Raw genomic sequence first — 11,229 nt, 5'->3', positions numbered from 1 at the left:
CCCTCTGGAATCAACTCCCCCCGGAGATTAGAACTGCCCCCACCCTCCTTGTCTTTCGCAAATTACTCAAGACCCACCTTTGTTGCCAGGCATGGGGGAGTTAAGATATTCCTTCCCCATGGCCATTACAAGTTATGCATGGTATGTTTGTGTGTATGTTTGGTTTTTATAATAAGGGTTTTTAGCTGTTTTATTAAATTGGATTGTTACATGTTGTTTTTTATCATTGTTGTTGTTAGGGGCAGCATACAAATCCAATAAATAAATAAAATAAATTCAGGTGCGTACATGCGCAGTACTAAAAAAAGCTTATGCGCATGCGCAGAAGAAGAAAAAACAAGATGGTGGTGACTACGGCACCACTGAACTAGCTCAGGGCACAGCAGGCCTGGGTTGCTGCAGGTTCCAGCGAGCCAGGCCGCAAAGTTACTAACGGTTCTATCGAACCAGTCTGAACCAGTAGTCACTGACAACATTTAAAAAGTGTAAACCTAATCTTACGTAGCTTCTTCTCTAGAAACACTGATTTATTAAACAGAGCATACAAAACATTCGTCAGACCAATTCTTGAATACAGCTCACCTGTGTGGAATCCACAATGCATATCAGATATTAATACAACTGAAGGAGTCCAGAAATACTTCACAATTCAAAACAATGTTCTTTATCACAAAATTCAAAATAAACTGAGCACTCTTTTTATATTGCAAAGAGCACTCGTCCCAAAACAACCGGGTAGTCTGTACAATTTCCCTTAATCAGTCTTTAAGTTCTTAGCTTCTTCCACAAAGTGAGACACACCCACCCACTTTGCTCTGCGTTGGTTTCAAAGACGTGAAAAATCAACAAAGAAAGTCAAGGCACGATTCCTGAAGAACTGCGATGAGATACTTTTCCACAACGGCCAAACCCACACGCTGCTATTTGTATCAGCAGCCCTAATTACTGGAGCCCCACCCAAACACAGGTGGCTGCTCTTATCTCCTGTAATATGTCCTTACTTGGTCTCTTCTACACATAATTCTGCACTTGCGTGGGTCCATCCGAATCAATGGAAGATAAGGGAGATTGACTGCCTGGGCTGTGTGCCAAGCCCCCCTCTGCCGAGTCACTCCCACCTTCTTCTTCGTCCGAGGAAACTAAACTCTGAACTGACTCTGTCGGCAATAACCCATTGCTTCTGGTTCTGCCCTTGGAGAATAGGTTGAGTCTATTCTATTCTACATTTATTTTATTTTAATTTAATTTTTTGCTTTATGGGTTTTTGTGTTTTTTTTAAAGTGTGCTCTAGTTACGCAGAATCTACAGCAACATTCACCAACCAGGATATAAAATGAAAACGCCCAGCAACCTGGCAAACTTTTGACTTTTTTCCTTGCCTGTTTCTATGCTGTTTTAATCCTGGTTTGTTTCTTTTCACTAGCTGATTCCCAAAGTCACTCACAGACCTAGTCAGGAGCCTCAATATTCATTGTGTGTTTCTAATTACATACCTCCGTATGGACAAATGGTATTTCGGGATAGAAACGGTGTTTAAAATGTGCTGCTTGAAAACTTTCCCATGTCTCTTTTCTCCCCCCCCCTTTAAGGATGCAGCAACTGTGCTTTTATTGTTCCTATGAATCCCCTGTGGCACGCTCTCAAACAGGACTACAATGCCCATCATTCTAACATGTGATATAGAGCGCTGGTGAGACCACATTTGGAATACTGTGTCCAGTTCTGGAGACCTCACCTACAAAAAGATATTGACAAAATTGAACGGGTCCAAAGACGGGCTACAAGAATGGTGGAAGGTCTTAAGCATAAAACGTATCAGGAAAGACTTCATGAACTCAATCTGTATAGTCTGGAGGACAGAAGGAAAAGGGGGGACATGATCGAAACATTTAAATATGTCAAAGGGTTAAATAAGGTTCAGGAGGGAAGTGTTTTTAATAGGAAAGTGAACACAAGAACAAGGGGACACAATCTGAAGTTAGTTGGGGGAAAGATCAAAAGCAACGTGAGAAAATATTATTTCACTGAAAGAGTAGTAGATCCTTGGAACAAACTTCCAGCAGACGTGGTTGGTAAATCCACAGGAACTGAATGTAAACATGCCTGGGATAAACATATATCCATCCTAAGATAAAATACAGAAAATAGTATACGGGCAGACTAGATGGACCATGAGGTCTTTTTCTGCCGTCAGTCTTCTATGTTTCTATGTTTCTATGATTATTGGTCCCTTGAATTTGCAAATGATAAACAATTAAAAATCGAAGCAATAAAAGATTTGCTAGGCAGATTCCATCCACTTTCATCGTTCTGTTTCAAAGGCACTTATTTGATTACTTCCAACCAAAGCTTAGCTTAAATTAAAACCATCAGATATCTGGGTAACATGATATTTATTTTATCCTTCCCATCTTCTTGGGTGTCCTGGCTACCACATGAAATCAACATGGCCTGGATGTCGGTCAAAAACAAGTAAAATTTACCCAATAAAGATGAACTCTCTTAGATTAAAATTTGGCTGACCGACCGCACCCAACGAGTTGTCCTCAACGGTTCCAAATCCACATGGAAGAACATAGGCAGCGGGGTACCACAGAGTTCTGTCCTGGGCCCTGTGCTCTTCAACATTTTCATCAATGACCTGGACGATGGAATAGAAGGGCAACTAATCAAATTCGCAGACGACACCAAGCTGGCGGGGGTAGCCAACACCCTTGAAGACAGGCTCAAATTACAGAAAGACCTGGACAGACTAACACAGTGGGCCCACATCAACAAAACGAAACCCCTCTTAGCAATAGCGACTGCGAAAGAGATCTCAGAGTCTTGGTGGACAATCAACTAAACACGAGCCAACAATGTGCAGCAGCAGCCAAAAAAGCCAATACAATCCTAAGCTGCATCAACAGGGGAATACACTCCAAGACCAGGGAAGTCTTAATACCACTCTACTACGCCCTGGTCCGACCACACCTGGAGTACTGTGTTCAGTTCTGGTCACCACACTTCAAAAGAGACATTGAAACTCTGGAGAAGGTGCAAAAAAGAGCAACCAAGATGATTAAGGGACTGGAAACCAAGACTTACGAAGAGAGACTGAGGGAACTGGGCATGGATAGCCTAGAGAAAAGGAGGGCCAGAGCGGACATGATAGCAGTCTACAAGTATACGAGGGGATGGCACAGAGAGGAGGGGATCACTTTATTCTCCAGGGCACCAGAGGGCCGGACGAGGAACAATGGCTGGAAGCTGACCAAAGAGAGATTCAACATGGAGATAAGGAGGAACTTCCTGACGGTCAGAGCGATCAACCAATGGAACAACCTACCAGCGGACGTTGTGAACTCCAACACTCTGGACATTTTTAAGAGAAGATTGAACTGCCACTTGACTGGTGTACTATAGGGTTCCTCCCTGGGCAGGGGGTTGAACTCGATGGCCTTCATGGTCCCTTTCAACTCTTAACAATAAGTAAGTAAGTAGGTAGGTAGGTAAGTAGGTAGGTAGGTAGGTAGGGAGAGAGAGAGAGAGAGGCCAACAGTGGGTAGTCTAAGGGCAAAGCTTTGGGGGTTAGTTGATGATACTACACTCAGGTAGAGAGTTCCATGCATCAACTACTCAGTTACTAAAGTAGTATTTCCTGCAGTCCAGTTTGAAGAAGTTTACTTTGAGTTTGCATCTGTTGTGTGCTTGTGTATTATTGTGTTGAAGCTGAAGTAGTCGTTGACAGGAAGGACGTTGTAGCAGATGATTTTATGGGCTGTGCTTAGGTTGTTTTTAAGGCGACGTAGTTCTAAGCTTTCTAAACCTAGGATTGTAAGTCTAAAATGTATAAGTAAACTATAAAAAGAAAAAGGAGTTGAACAAGGCCTCACTTCAGGCTCATAGCATTATTGTTCACAGCAGTTATTAAAGGCTGCATTATTGCCTTTTTTGATTGTTCGCAGTAAATCATAAATAATCTTCCTTAATTGTCTACACATGCCACTTCCATGCAGCCTGTTCTGCCAGCTGCTAGGAATTGGATTTAATTTGTTTAGTTGAGTAATAATATTAAGCAACGAAGGAGTTTTGTTGGCACCTCCAAGTCACGAGTGTCGTGTTAGTCCGCAGTGCTTGAGAAATGTCGACATAAAAACCTCAACCTGTTTTCTTTCCTCTAAAAGAAAACCAAATCAAACAAAACACACAAACAGACACAAATTGGTTTTCTCTTCTGTTGTCCTACTCCTCCTATGGGTGGGCAGTCCTCACTTAGCGACCATTCAAAGTTACAACGACAACGGAAAAATGTGGGTCACCATGTTTAGAACCACCCCAAAATTCTGCAGGTCCTGTGGGATCAAAATTTGGGAGGTGCAGATTTAAAAACGGATTGGGATCACGAGTTCACCCGCTGAGACTTTCCTAGATAGCTTGACCTCCAAGATCCCTTCTGTTCTGGTTTCTGGTAGAAGTTTAGTAATTACAAATAACTCTCATTAAATGCATCATTTCATGAATAAAGCAACTCCGTTTATTTCTCTACTCTCCTGTATTTTCAACACATTCCAGACATCACTCGGTCCGTTATCTCTCTCTTAGCCGCATTCCTCACATTCCTTTTCCTGCTTCACTGAGACAAGATTTATTTCCTAACTACATCGCTTTAAAAAAGACAGCAGCACTGACTAAATACAATACAAAATACTTGGCTTACTTTAGCGTGGCGAAAACACCTCCATATTTCTCTTCAGCAACGTTGAAACTCCACCCTTCTTCTCCACTAGCCCCCTGATGTGCCAAGTACCTCACTACAATATTTAACCCATTCCTCTCCTTAATATCTTCTTCCAGACCTTTGCTCTCTACGTTTCTGAATCCTTCTAAATTCACGATTAACCCAGCAAGCGTCTGATTCTCCCTCGCTAGATCCTGAACTCATAGCCCCATCCTGTGGCTGGCCTCCCACCTGTTCTACTACCTGTAACCCCGGGACCCTCACTACTTCATAAACACTATCTGAATCTGAGTCCTCAATATCTTCATCATCCTCCAACTGATCAGGAGTATGTACAACACCTTCCAGCTCTATTCTGATTCTAAAATGGTCTATGACCTTTCGGACCTCAGGAGCCACTAAATTCATAATTTGAAATCTCGCGGACCACTTATATGATCTGCCTAAGGACTGGCTGGGTGGGAGTGGCTAGGTGGTCATGGGACTGGGTGGGCGTGACTAACTCAATGTCACTCACATCGAGGGGCACCTCGCCAGCCTCTACTTTCTCCTCCCAGCTGGTCCTTGCCTGCGTCTCCGGGCTCCTTAAGCCCCAACTAAAAGCAGTTGTTGGAACTAAGGAGCCACCACCAGAAAGAGTTGGCGAAACAGCTGGCTCAGTTCAAACTGGATCAAATTGATGGAAGCTCAGCAGAAGCACTTCATTGAGGACTAGGAGCGTAGGCTTTCCAAGCAGAGGGAAGACCTGCGGGAGTGCAAGACCAGGTGCCGGCACCTGGAGGCTCAGTGGGCTGAGATGGTCAGCCAGTTCCAGGCCATGGTGCAGTCCAACTGGAACAAGGCCCTCCCTCTCTTTGTCACCAGGGCCGCTTCCCTCCAGCCTTTGGCCAAAGCCCCACACCAGGAGGCCAAACCAGACCCCCAGCTGGAATTTCTACCCCCTTCCGATCCCCACAAAAAGACTCTGAAGAGGGAGACTGTCTGCAGCAACGCAAGCAGCAAAGGACGGCTGTCTTTGGCACTACCATTGCGCCCTCCGATGCTATCGCAGGCATGTGCACTCCCAGCGGTTGTGTGTGTGCCTGTCAGTGTGACATTTGGTTTCTGCGCATGCGCAGCAAGAGAAATCTTGCACAAGGACGCTCACGCGAGCCAGAGTCCTTGGAGAGGGGTGGCACACAAATCTAATAAATAATAATAATAACAAAAACAACAACAACAACAACTTCCCAGGGTTGAAAAACCATGGTTCACAGCAGCATCTTTCAACCTTGGCAACTTTAAGACGGTTGGACTTCAATTCCCAGAATTCCCTAGGCAGCCATGTTGGCTGAGGAATTCTGGGAATTGAAGTCCACTCATCTCCCAACTTCGGAGAAGCGCAGCATAGAAATCTAATAAATAACACAAGTCTTTGGAGAAGGGCGGCATACAAATCTAATTAATAATGATGATGATAATAATAATGATGATGATGATGATGATGATGATGATTATTATTATTATTATTATTATTATTATTATTATTATTATTATTACAGTAATCCCTCATTTTCATGGGGGATGCATTCCAAGACCACCCATGAAAAACGAATTTCCATGAAGTAGAGGAAAGATATTTTTTAATGTCTTTAACAAGTATTTGGACTTTTAAACGCCACCCTTTTCATTAAACAGTCATTCTATAATGTTTCTCAGCTGGAACTACATGTGATATCCTAGCATTTTCTTTAACAGAATACAGTAGTACTGTAGAACAGCGTTTCCCAACCTTGGCAACTTGAAGATATCTGGACTTCAATTCCCAGAATTCTGGGAGTTAAAGTCCAAATATCTTCAAGCTGCCAAGGTTGGGAAACACTGCTGTAGAAGAATTCTATGAATTTTCAATGGATTTAAGCCCCCTTTGAAAACCCGTGAAGTAGCAAATCCACAAAAGATGAACCTCGAAGTAGTGAGGGATGACTGTATTATTATTTCGGCGATTTAAACATAGAAACATAGAAGACTGGCGGCAGAAAAAGACCTCCTGGTCCATCTAGTCTGCCCTTATACTATTTTCTGTATTTTATCTTAGGATGGATATATGTTTATCCCAGGCATGTTTAAATTCAGTTACTGTGGATTTATCTACCACATCTGCTGGAAGTTTGTTCCAAGGATCTACTACTCTTTCAGTCAAATAATATTTTCTCATGTTGCTTTTGATCTTTCCCCCAACTAACTTCAGATTGTGTCCCCTTGTTCTTGGGTTCACTTTCCTATTAAAAACACTTCCCTCCTGGACCTTATTTAACCCTTTCACATATTTTAACATATTTTTGCTGATATTTTTGTTTCCGTCCATGCGCAGAAACAAAAAATCGGCAAACATCGCTGAAATCTCGCTCACACAAGCATCTTCATATTTGGCATGTGCAGAAGCCAAAATCTCACACAGGGGCACATGTGCATGTGTCAGGAATGTACAGCTGCATGTGCAACCCGAAAATCCCTACCAGAATGTAGCACCTGACCATTGCGGTAGCGGGCCGTCACCGAACACAATTGTTCATTGCACGTGTATGTCCCAGAGTCCGTAGTTTGAGGATCCCTGATTTAGTGCAATATTAAAAAATGCCACTGGTGTAGGATCTCCTGCTTGTGCAGTGGGTGCTGGACTAGAAGACCTCCAAGGTCGAGCTACCCAGAGTCCTTAGGGAGTTGGATGGACTGCAATTTAATTTAAATTTAATTTATTAGACTTCTAAGCTGCCCAACTCATACACATCAAATTAATAAATAATAAAGAAGTAAAGGTCCATTCCAGATCTATTCTGATCCTGATCCTGGTCAGGCCACCTGGAATTTCTTTGGGACGGAACAGGAAATGGTGGTGAAGACAGAGTTAAATTCCCGCCCAGCTGATTCACTTCTCTTCCCATTTTGGAGCCGCTCAGGATCGCTGGCATAGTCTATCTCTCAGAAGCATCTCTCAAATTGACCAGCGAAGAACGGATGCTTGGACAGTTATTGGCAGAGTCACGTCTTGCCTTCTAAGCCTGGGGCGGTGATCTGACACCTTCTCCAAAACAAAACACAATTCAAAGTGTTGGTTATGACCTATAAAGCCCAACGTGGCATCGGGCCAGATTTCTTGCGGGACCACCTCCTGCCTTATGAGTCCCAGTAACCCATAATTCATTCATTCATTCATTCATTCATTCATTCATTCTTTCTTCCTTCCTTCCATTCAGTCATTCTTTCTTTCATTCATTCATTCATTCATTCATTCATTCTTTCGTTCATTCATTCATTCATTCATTCATTCTTTCATTCATTCATTCATTCATTCTTTCATTCATTCATTCATTCATTCATTCTTTCTCTTTCATTCATTCATTCATTCTTTCTTTCTTTCATTCATTCATTGATTCTTTCATTCATTCATTCTTTCATTCATTCATTCATTCATTCATTCTTTCATTCATTCATTCATTCATTCATTCTTTCTTTCTTTCTTTCTTTCTTTCTTTCATTCATTCATTCTTTCTTTCATTCATTCTTTCATTCTTTCATTCATTCATTCATTCATTCATTTAGTCCAATACACAATACATATTGAAGAGGATAGACATGAAGTATTATATATAAAGAAAAGATATAAAAGTAGAGAAGATATATGAAAGGAAGAAAAGATATATGATATATGAGATAAGGAGAGACAATTGGACAGGGGACGAAAGGCACACTAGTGCACTTATGTATGCCCCTTACTGACCTCTTAGGAATCTGGAGAGGTCAACCGTGGATAGTCTCAGGGTAAAATGTTGGGTGTTAGGGGATGATACTACAGAGTCCGGTAATGAGTTCCACGCTTCGACAACCCGATTATTGAAAGCCGCCAGTGATGAAGCTCCCACAACGTTTGAAGGCAACTTTTGTTCCATCAATGTCAGAAAATTCCACCTTATTTCCAAGTTGAATTTATCCTTGTTCAGTTTCCATCCATTATTCTTTGTCTGGCCTTCTGGTGCCTTGGAAAACAACCCGACCCCCATCCTCTCTGTGGCAGCCCCTCAAATATTGGGGGTGTCCTTCCCAGCTCCCTACAAGGAGGCACTTGTGCACCCACTCCTCAAGAAGTCTTCCCTGGACCCAGCCGTGCTTAATAACTATTGTCCGGTCTCCAAACTTCCCTTTATGGGGAAGGTTGTTGAGAAGGTGGTGTCGCTCCAACTCCAGCGGTCCTTGGAAGAAGCTGATTATCTAGGCCCTCAACAGTCAGGATTCAGGCCTGGCTACAGTACAGAAACCACTTTGGTCGCACTGATGGATGATCTCTGGCAGACCCGGGACAGGGGCTTGTCCTCTGTCCTGGTGCTTCTTGACCTCTCAGCGGCTTTCGATACCATCGACCTTGGTATCCTTCTGTGCTGTCTGGAGAGGTTGGGAGTGGGAGGCACTGTTCTTCAGTGGTTTTTATTATTATTATTTTATTTATTTTATGGAAGAGAATAGACATTAAGATATATATATAACGATAGAAAGTAAAAAGAAGAGAAGTAGATGGGAGGGAGAGAATATATATGATATAAGAGATAAGGAGAGAATATATATGATCCCGGTCTGTCACAGTCGGTGTTAGTGGGGGGTCAGAAGGCGACCTCTAGGTTTCTCCCTTGCGGGGTGCCTCAGGGGTGGGTCCTCTCCCCCCTGCTATTTAATATCTACATGAAACCGCTGGGGGAGATCATCCAAGGGCATGGGGTGAAGTATCATCAGTAAGCTGATGATACCCAGTCGTACATCTCCACCCAATGTCCTATCTCTGCACTTTTTCCAAAAGTATCAACATATTTTTTGGGGGGGCAATGTGGGAGCCAAAACTGGATGCAGGATTCCCGGTGTGGCCTTACTAAAGCTTTACAACATGGTACCAATCCTCCCCCTGATTTTAATTCTACGCCTCCATTTAATAACAACCGAGGATCGCATTAGCTTAACGGGGATACAGAAGAGGTTTTCCAGGGAGAGACAAAAGGACACGTTCAGAAAACAGACAAGAGAGTTAGCCCTCAACTTACAACTATATGCATTTAGTGACTGTTTGAAGACCCGATAGCGTGGGGAAAAGTTTCCGTCACTGAGCGTGATGGTTATTAAATGAGTTGCAGCTGTATTTATGCCTTTTTTTAATTTGCCGTAGATTTGAAGGAAATGTCTAGAGATTGTTTCCAAGGCAAAATATGGGGAAAAACATTCCACATTGGTAATCCTTGACATATATGACCATGGTTCAGACTTACAACGACACAAAAAGTTTTCATTCCTCAGCAAGGCAATTGGCCGCTGTATCCCAGCGGCTGGTTAGGTCCCACAGAGTTGACCTTCCCTGGGTCCCGTCGACCAGACAATGTTGTCTGGCAGGGCCTAGGGGAAGAGCCTTCTCTGTGGCAGCCCCGGCCCTCTGGAACGAACTCCCTCCAGAGATACGTACCGCCCCCTCCCTCCTGGTCTTTCGTAAAGCTCTGAAGACACACCACTGCCGGTGGTCATGGGAGCCATGAATGATGAGATGATCTCTAGAGCAGTGTTTCCCAACCTTGGCAACTTGAAGATATCTGGACTTCAACTCCCAGAATTCCCCAGCCAGCGAATGCTGACTGGGGAATTCTGGGAGTTGAAGTCCAGATATCTTCAAGTTGCCAAGGTTGGGAAACACTGCTCTAGACCAGTGTTTTTCAACCAGTGTGCCGTGGCACACTAGTGTGCCGCGAGACATGGTCAGGTGTGCCGCGAAGCTCAGAGAGAAAGAAAGCAAGAGAGAAAGAAAGCAAGAGAGAGAGAGAGAGAAAGAAAGAAAGAGAAAGAGCGAGAGAGCGAGAAAAAGAACTAAAGAGAAAGAAAGCAAGAGAGAGAGAAAGAACAAGAGAAAGAAAAAGAGGGAGAAAAAGAGAGAGAAAGAAAGCAAGAGAGAGAGAGAGAGAAAGAGAGGGAGGGAAGGAGAGAGAGAAAGACATAGAGGGACATAGGGAGGGAGAAAGAGAGCAAAAAAGAGAGGAAGGAAGAGAAAGAGGAAGGAAGGGAGAGAAAGAGGGAGGGAGAAAGAAATAGAGCGAAGGGGAGGAAGAGAGAGAATTTTTTTCTTCAAACTTTTTTTAGCCACCCCCCCCCCTCCCGCTCAATGTGCCCCAGGGTTTCGTAAATGTAAAAAATGTGCCGCGGCTCAAAAAAGGTTGAAAATCACTGCTCTAGACGATATTATGAATGATTGAATTGGATGAAAGTGCATGATTGTGTATGGGTTTCTTCTAAACATTTTTAGTACCGTAAATAAAGTCACTTTTTTTCCTGCAGTACTGATGTAGAGGCGGGTTTCACATAATACAACATAATTTAACAACCAGTTTGCCCAGAATCGAAAATGTGAGTGCATGCAAACACACACCGTGTCACAAAACACGGCCATTCGCTGTTACTGGCCATCCATGCCAATGATGGCCTGCTACCAAAACAGTAAGTTGCTA

The sequence above is a fragment of the Erythrolamprus reginae genome, chromosome Z (assembly GCF_031021105.1).
Source record: "Erythrolamprus reginae isolate rEryReg1 chromosome Z, rEryReg1.hap1, whole genome shotgun sequence".
NCBI classification, from domain to species: Eukaryota; Metazoa; Chordata; class Lepidosauria; order Squamata; family Dipsadidae; genus Erythrolamprus; species Erythrolamprus reginae.
This window is presented reverse-complemented; position numbering follows the sequence as displayed.